Source organism: Doryrhamphus excisus, chromosome 14, assembly GCF_030265055.1.
Source record: "Doryrhamphus excisus isolate RoL2022-K1 chromosome 14, RoL_Dexc_1.0, whole genome shotgun sequence".
Lineage (NCBI taxonomy): Eukaryota > Metazoa > Chordata > Actinopteri > Syngnathiformes > Syngnathidae > Doryrhamphus > Doryrhamphus excisus.
The window spans coordinates 9,634,166-9,644,187 of NC_080479.1; positions in this window are offsets into that span (position 1 = coordinate 9,634,166).

A 10,022-nucleotide genomic window follows, 5' to 3' on the forward strand; every position below is an offset into this window, starting at 1 on the left:
AAGCGCAAAGTTACTACTTTATCAAACTATGCTGAAAAAACAACTAAATTCAAATATAAAATATATAAAATATACATCAAATATCAGCCATTTAAGACACAAGTAAGACTGGTGCGTATGTGTGTTGCTGTAAATGTGTTCCAGTGCTAGGGGGGGCTAAGTGGGGGGCAGACAGGAAGTGACATAGGGGGTTCATAGTTGAGTTTTAGCTTGCCTCTTCTGAATGCCTTATATTTTAGTTGATTTTAGCATTATTATACTTGCAAATGCTTTATAAAAATGTCAAATTAGCATAAATATGCATATATTTCACCAATAATACTTCATATTCAGCCCCGACACAGCATGGTTTACTCAAACCGTGATGGAGTGAAGTTGTGAAATTCAAGCACAAAGTTACTACTTTATCAAACTATGCTGAAAAAAGAACTAAATTCAAATAAATCACAAAAGCCCCAAAATTTAAATCCTGAAATATGTCAACATGGATCATTTTATGAATTTGTCATCCTGTGTGTGTGTGTGTGTGTGTGTGTGTGTGCACACATGCAGCATCACAACATTCCTGTAAAAAACAACAAGCGGGGGTGGGCGCATTCTTCCCTCGCTGTAAGACATTCACGACTGATTTATGATGCGTGTCCACGTTCATTGCGCCCAAATGAAAAGCCAATAAGGCGTTTATTGATACATATATAAATATATATATCCTCACATCCCTGTAGCTTGTTAGGGTTTTATAACCGTGGTCGCCGTTGGGAAATAGCTCAGGAGGCGTTTTGCATTCAAGCATATCAGTAAGCAAGTGACTGTGAAGAAGGCTCCACATATATTTGGAATTCTATCAGAAATACTTTATCATGTACGCTTTTGTATATGTACTCGCATGGAGCATGTCGTTTTGTGTGTGTGTGTAGCTTTAATGTTAATGAGTTGTGTTTGTGTGACAGAGAATATGTCGTATATCAAATATAACGTAACACTAAGGAGTTAGACACACATGCCATCATAGCTACGTGAGTTACAGTGCTAACATTACATTTTTAAAGCTATGCTAGGTTTACCTATTCATTCATTCATTTATTTTCTACCGCTTATCCTCACGAGGGTTGCGGAGGTGCTGGAGCCTATCCCAGCTGCCTTGGGGTGAGAGGCGGGGTACACCCTGGACTGGTGGCCAGCCAATCACAGGGCACATATAGACAAACAACCATTCACACTCACATTCATACCTATGGACAATTTGGAGTGGCCAATTAACCTAGCATGTTTTTGGAATGTGGGAGGAAACCGGAGTACCCGGAGAAAACCCACGCATGCACGGGGAGAACATGCAAACTCCACACTGAGATGGCCGAGGGTGGGATTGAACTCCGGTCTCCTAGCTGGGAGGTCTGCGCGCTAACCACTCGACCACTATGCAGCCCTGTTAGCCTATTCATTCATTCATTCATTTTCTACCGCTTTTTCCTCACAAGGATCGCGGGGGGTGCTGGAGCCTATCCCAGCTGTTTTCGGGCGAGAGGTGGGGTACACCCTGGACTGGTGGCCAGCCAATCACAGGGCACATATAGACAAACAACCATTCACACTCACATTCATACCTATGGAGGAAACCGGAGTACCCGGAGAAAACCCACACATGCATGGGGAGAACTTGCAAACTCCACACAGAGATGGCCGAGGGTGGAATTGAACCCTGGTCTCCACTCGACTGCCGTGCCGCCCTTAGCCTATTCAATGAACAATAAAAACTGATCAAACTACCAGCTTCTACATCTGATGGATAGATTATTTTAAGATGCGTGGTAAAGCCTGCTTGAGGCGTTGTCCATGAGGAAGGAGGTTTTTTTTGACTCTATTCCTGCTTGTGCCTGAAATGTCATTCTGTCTATTTTTGCAGAATGATGAGAAAAACAATCTTATTTCCACCTCCTGTACTTACAAATGCATTAAAGCCTGTAAAAAGGTGGAGATCGGAGGCCTTTGTGGCGTGTTTAAATGACACGTCAGGTTCCTCTATCCTCGTTTCACCTGCTGGATTTACAAAAATACTGTCGTGCCTCATCCCATATTGCATTCCTTAATGGCGGCAAATGATATACATCCCTTCATAGAGCCTCTTCAAAGCTGTTTTGCTCTTAAGCTACAAAAGCAGGGGGTAGATATACCGTACAGCCTTTGCTTTGATCAACCTCCGGTATGACTGGCTCTAGGAAAAGGACGCACGTTCCCGACACCGGTTCCCATAATAATAATTCCAACAGGAAACCACAGAAAAGCATCATTACCCTCCACTGTGAACAAACTCCCAGATATGCAATTTACCACCTCTTTGCTCCATGGCATATTTATAGGAATCTGTAATTCCATTTTCCTGTTCATTTAAGAGCAATATCCAACTGTGGTCTGACTCAGCTTTTTGCAGTATAGCAAAGCATCTCAACATCAAGATCAGCGTGGCAATGATAAAGCCGAGCTAATGTACACATACAGTATGAGAAGGTAAATGTGTAGATTTAACACTAAGCGTTTAAATATGAACTCTATGTAAGTATACATGCATCAGGAACATACTACATGTCTTACAACGCAAGTAAGACATCATTGCATTATTTTTGTGGATTATTTTCAGTTATTGTGTTTACAAGCAAGCACACTATAAATTATGGGACTCATCTATGTTGCATAACCATGCTTGTGCATGACTGTGTACTTTTGAGTACTATTTTGAGTCACTACTCATTTTGTTCCAGGATGCAGTAATCAATAATAAGTGGGGGAGGAATGATTGCATTAATTACAGGCTCAACCGTGCTTCTGGATGAATAAGAACATCGTATACTTTGACTTGGTGGACTATTTTGAGTTATCTTGTTCATTGATATTGTTCAAGGAGGCAATTTAGAGACAGCTACTTCTTCCTGGCCATCAGACTGCTCAGTGCCAAATAAGCCCCTCTACCTGCCCACACGCAAAACTTAAATTATTGTTATTTATTCTAAATTATTTAAATTATTTGTACAAATGACTGTTTACACTGTACATTGTTCATATTTGATGTAATCTATTTATTTATTATTTATTATTTATTATTTATTATTTATTATTTATTATTTATTATTTATTATTTATTATTTATTATTTATTATTTATTATTTATTATTTATTATTTATTATTTATTATTTATTATTTATTATTTATTATTTATTATTTATTATTTATTATTTATTATTTATTATTTCACGGGAGCCAGGCAACTATATTTCGTTGGCAATTTCACTGCTGTCTTATTGTGCAATGACAATAAAGAAAATCTATGTCTATGTTTATGTCTATTACCATTAATAACCGGCGGGAGGAGCGATCAGAACACGCCGAGGTTGCGGCGTAAGATCCGCAGAATGAGAGTCGAGAGCGCTAGCCATCGAGCTAAAAGCTCAAGCTGTATACTCGATGTCCAGCGGCATCAGAGCATGGGGTTTACCAGAGTACCGTCGCACAGCGGCGCTAGCTGGCGTCCGTTGCACAAGCACATGACTATCCATCATAAACCCTGAGGTGTTTTTGTCTTTTCACACAGCAGGAATCCCTCCTCTTTTCCTGTCTTTCAGGATAATCAGGCTGGCTGTCAGGTCCTGCTCACGTCCGGGTTACAAGGTCCTTCGCCGAGTGTCGAGTCCAATTTGTCTTTGTTGGCCTTTGAGTAAAAGTATGCAGAAGCACCAACCCTGTGGAAACGGACTTTTTTTTGGGCGGGGGAGGTCACACAAAAGACAAGGTGAGGCCTCTTGACTCGGACAACACAGAATCCAGACAGGTGGTCTGATGAGGTGTGATGTGGCCTGGAGTCTGCATTCTAAATGGACCTGCCTCGGGAAGCTGGAGCAGGAGCATGGTGTTATTTGGGAGCGGGACGTTTTTAGTCGCATGGGAAATCGCACCAAGGAAGAATCCAGATTCGTGTTAGGTATGCTGGAGCCTAGCCTAGCTGGTTTTGACTGGTCACTGGTCATAAACAAGCATTGACACTCCCATTCATACTCATGGACTATTTACAGTGAGAGAGAGAGAGGCAGGAAGGACTTTGATATTAGTAGAGACTCGACAACATTCACTCATTCATTCATTTTCTGCCGCTTATCCTCACGGAGGTCGCGGGGGGAATGCCTATCCCAGCTGTCTTTTGGCGAGAGGCGGGATACACCCTGGATTGGTGGCCAGCCAATCACAGGGCACATATAGACAAACAACCATTCACACTCACATTCATACCTATGGACAATTTGGAGTCACCAATTAACCTAGCATGTTTTTGGAATGTGGGAGGAAACCGGAGTTCCCGGAGAAAACCCACAGGGAGAACATGCAAACTCCACACAGAGCTTGCCAAGGGTGGAATCGAACCCTGGTCCTCCTAGCTGTGAGGTCTACGCGCTAACCACTAGACCGCCGTGCCGCCCTTTTAGACTTTGACAGTGTGAATTTGACTTATATTTATTTATATTGCATTTTGAAGTCTTATGCATTGATCGTGTTTAGATCCGACAAATCATAAGTCAATTTTATCAAGCGTAGAATTAGGATTTAGACCATGGCAGCTATTGAACTCCAATGAGGCTTGGGGGGGTCTTCTGTCTTGCTCATCGTAACTAAGTAGTAACGCTGGGAACACCGAGTGTAGGTATGATTGCAAGGTTTATAGTGTCTTTCTGTGTAAATATCTCACAACATGGGCACTTAAGTGCGCTCATTAGTCCATTAGTCCATTTCCTCATTAGGCATTTATACTACCGTAATTTCTGGACTATAAGTCTCACTTTTTTCATGGGTTGGCTGCAATTTGGAGTGGCCAATTAAGCTAGCATGTTTTTGGAATGTGGGAAGAAACCGGAGTTCCCGGGGAAAACCCACGCATGCACGGGGAGAACATGCAAACTCCACACAGAGATGGCTGAGGGTGGAATCGAACCCTGGTCCTCCTAGCTGTGAGGTCTGCGCGCTAACCACTAGACCGCCATGCCGCCCAATTAGACTTCAATTGGAGTTGCCAAATTTATTAACCTAGCATGTTTTTGGAACGTGGGAAGAAACCGGAGTACCTGGAGAAAACCCAAGCATGCACGTTGGGATTGAACTCGGGTCTCCTAGCTGTGAGGTCTGAGTGCTAACCACTTGACCGCCGTGCAGCCCACTTGCCAACATGTGTGATTTTATCGTACTCAGCATACAATTTAACTTCTTCGCTGCTTCCGCCCTGGTGGAGGTGAAGGCGGAGTTAATCAGGTGATGTTCAATCTCCCTTCTGATTCCAATGAGACATCCACCCACCACCATTCTATCTCTTCCTCTCAGCCTGTGGTTGTGATTATGATGAGTTGAAGAGTTAATAAGCGTATTAATTACCTGTGCAGGAGACCAAGCGGCTCCCACGGCGTACCCGCCCCCGCCTCTGCGCCCTCCCCTCTTCATATATACACACACTAACAAGTCACAGTTCCAGTGAGCCATCCTTGCCCGACTGTCTCCAAGGTCGCTGTGCTTTCAACACATACTCTCCAAAGTCACACAGTAATGAGCTTAATTAGAATAATTCAAGGTCGGACAGGACAAGAGAGATGGGCATAAAAAGAATAGAAAAGGATACACACCATATTGTGTATTATTACGACACATAAATGTGTGATTCTCCAATATAAACACAACTAATTTAATCCCCCGTAGCAGCAAAGGTTTATTGTTTTATTCTAACTTCATTAAGCAGCAGAAAGATGAATTCATGCAGCGAGGCTGTTTTATCTCCATGCTGCTTTGGTGTCTGTGGGACTCTCATTTGCATTCACACCACACAGCCCGGCCATAAAAGATGACACAAGCCAGGTCGTAATGGAATGGCCTTTTTTTTTCTTTTTATTGAAAGTAATAATAGACGGAAGGGGCATATTTATACAAATGACACCAAAGGGGCAATGTACAAAGAATTATGTGGCAAATGACATTTCCTACACACACACACACACACACGTATAAGGTGGCAACACTTTTTTAACTCTTTTAAAATGTTTGTTTATAAGGAAGGAAAGTATATACTAAATAAAAGTACCGTAGAAACATTTTTCAACACACTAAAATCCATTAAAAGTAAATACATTTTAAGTACAGTAGATTAACATATTTATGAATATGATTACATAACATTCATTCATTTAATTTATTTATAATTCAATCATTTATTTATTTTATATTAACATTTATTTTTAGATTATTTTTAAATAATTATTTACTGTAATTAAGGAGTTTTGTAATAAACGATTATGAGAATTTAAATTAAAAGACAGAATAAAAATACAAGATTTTAAAATAATTTTAGATGATTTCATTCATTTTAATTCACACTTAAATCTTTCTATATTTCTAAATAAAAAAATGTTAAAATTAAAATAAAAAAACTTGAAACAAATTGTAAAATACATCTAACAAAATTGTGAAAACACTTTTAACCTATTAAAAATTACATAAACATGTATTGTTTAAAGAACATTTTAACTGAAAGTTTTAAATAAACCTTTAATAAGTTAAGATATAAAAGTAATTCTAAATAAATGTGGTGATTTGTGCCTTATTTCATTACTTAAGAAATATAATATATTTTTTAATAGATTTAAAGTTCCATTTTACGCCGTATTCTGTCTGGATATGGGATAGTTTGATGTGCTAAAAACGCTGCAGTGCGGTCGGGTTCATCAAGATCATTTTTTTGTAAGTCTTGGCAAGTGTGCTGAAAGGGGGGGGGGGAGAAAGTAAAACAATGTGCAGAGGAGCGGTCTCTGAGGAGAGTTGTGCTGCTTTTATTTCAACTTGCTGGTGTTCATTGGAGACGTCATTACATAGAAAAAAAGAAAAGGGTTGGAAAAGGGTCATTTTTGGAAACTCTTATCTGGTTGGGAGACAGATTCAGGCCACTATGTGTGTGTGTGTGTGTGCGTGTGTGTGTGTGTCTCCCCTTTTTATTTGTCTTTTGAAAAGAGAAACTTGGCAGAAAAGGTTATTTCTCATGGAGCGTCTCTCTGTCAAGGGCAAAAAGGTTGTGAGCCCAATGCCTATGTGCCTAATTCTTCCAGGCTCCCTGCCTTTATCTCATCTGGAGGTATACCTTCATTGTGTCCAAAAGGACACTGAAAGGAGAGCTTGCAATGAGACAAGATGGTGCAGCTAATAGATTGCCAAGAGTAGGAAATAAAGTGCTTGTAGGAATAAAATCAAAACAGGCCAAATCAGCAGAAAAGGCCAGTAATCAAAACACGTAGTAGTGACTGCGGCGGCGGCTGCTGCTGCTGCTGTCCGAGCAGCCAAGCAATAAGCGCTGACAAATTGAATTGCTTACTTTTCATGCCACATGTGTCATTGGGCTTCTTGTGAGGTGGCTTGAAGAAGAAAAAAGCCAGTGGATGGTCTGTGTCGTCAGCACAAATAGGTGACAGGTCATGAATTCTGTTTTCAAACACTTTAAAGGGAAATGAATGATAGAAGAGCCACTTTGGTCACACTTATTGCCAACACCCCCCCCAGCTCTGCAAAACTATCAACATCTAAACACACTTCACTCTGTGCTCAATCTGAAAGGACAGGATGGAGACTACTGTCAACACACCTCTAATCAACAGTGATGGGAACAAGGCGTTTAAAATAACGGCGATACTTTTTTCAGTAACGGGTAATCTAACTCATTCCTTTTACTGTCAGCATAACGCCGTTATCGCCGTTTCCACACCCAGTTACTGCACGTTACTTAAGCTGCTTAAAAATATATCACCGACTTCATAACTAAACTGCAGCGAAATGAGATTGCAGAGTGACAAAGGGAGGTGGTGACATAACCACATTAGCAATGAGGATTGGCTCAGATTTTAGTAAAATTGCGTCTTCAGCCAATCAGATTACTTGAGTGGGCGGGTGTTTAGAGCACATAACCAACGAGGATTGGTTAAGGTTCAGTAAGATTGCGTTTTCAGCCAATCAGAGAAGTTAAGTGGGCGGGTGTTTAGTGCACATAAGCAACGGGGATTGGTTAAGGTTTAGTGAGATTGCGTTTTCAGCCAATCATAGAACTTAAAGTGGGCGGGTGTTTAGAGCACATAAGCAATGAGGATTGGCTAAGGTTTAGTAAGATTGCGTTTTCAGCCAATCAGAGAACTTGGGTGGGCGGGTGTTTAGAGCACGTCCAAACAGCGTTTACCAAATGGAAGTACAGACACTACTTTAACCTCGTTGATGTCAAAGGTAAAATGTACATTATGTCCCCGAAAAAAACTTTGTCCACGTCTTACTGATAACTAGTTACTTTTATAGGGGAGTAACTCAGTTACTTTTTTTGAGAAGTAACTATAACGAATTACTTTTTTTAAGTAACATGCCCAGCACTGCTAATCAACCACAGCTAACATACAGTATGTGTTCCTTCGGCTAATGTGTACAATGCAAATATTTCCTGTGTGTAACTATCAACATATAACATCCTTCACTCTATACTCAGTATGTAACAACAGGCTGGTGACTCCTGTCAACACACCTCTAAGCCATAATGTAACCTGAGCTAATGTGTACAATACAAACATTTCCCGTATATAACTATCAACATATAACACCCTTTACTGTCCACTCAGTATGTAATGACAGCATGGTGACTCCTGTCAACACACCTCTAATTCATGATGGAACCCACGCTAACGTGTATGATACAAACATTTCCTGTGTATAACTATCAACATATAACATCCTTCACTCTATACTCAGTATGTAACAACAGGCTGGTGACTCCTGTCAACACACCTCTAATCCATGCTGTAACCCGAGCTAATGTGTATGATACAAACATTTCCCGTGTATAACTATCAACATATAACATCCTTCACTCAGTGTGTAACAACAGGCTGGTAACTCCTGTCAACACACCTCTAATCCATGCTGGAACCCGAGTTAACCTGAGTATGATACAAACATTTCCCGTGTGTAACTAATATATTCTTACCAGAACTAGGCAGCTTAGTCATCTTAGCGAGGCATACAAATTGACAGAACGGTGACTTCTGTTAGCACACCTCTGATTGGAGAGGAAAAATGTTGTGAAACGTGTTTAAAATGTTATTTCATGACAAAAAAAGCGCTGCTCTGTGTATATTTTTGTCTATGTTTATTCATGCAATTGTCCTTGAGGCTGAATGATTGTTCTTCTCTCGCGTGATGCTTTTAAATCACGCCCGAGGCGAACCATAATTCAGCCGTCTAACGTGATCGAAGCGTAAACGATGACACAACGTGTTTTTTTTTGGGGCTGCACAAAGTGTCACATCGAGGCATGCATACGCGGCTAATCTGCTGCTGGAGGCCACTGAACGCACCACGGGCCTTTTACTCCCTCGCTGCAATTTATGGAGTTGCAGACAGAAGTTGATTTGACTTGCTAATAACGGGGAGGGGAGCAGAAATGATCTATTGACATTAATAATGTTAATTGAAAGCCTGCTGATGTGAGTCTTTGTAAGCTTAACGTCGTTATTAGACGACCTGGCATGGTGTCATCGTTTAGTCTTAGAAGCGTGCATGCACATGAATATTCATCCCTTTCCAGCATACATATTCAAAAGATCATCTCGCAAGATGATTTGCTGGCTAATCAGCGGATTAAAAACATTTGGAGTATATCGTGGTGTAAGATTGGAGCCTCCAGGCCAAACCATGTGATTTTTATCACGGTGGCATTCCATGAGATCAATGCATCCGTGATATCAGTCAGGGTCAATGTTGGAAATGGGACAGATTGGCTCACAGGATCCGGGTACAACACACACACACACACACAAACGGATCACAAGAGCTGAAACTGTTTCAATGACCAAACGTTGTCCAGTGAGCACATTTACAATAAATTGGTGCTCTCATCACATTAGAGAAAACAGCCTGGCCAGTCATGCAGTTTTACTATACACGAGTGCCATCTAGTGTTAAGAAATAGACTGCAAAT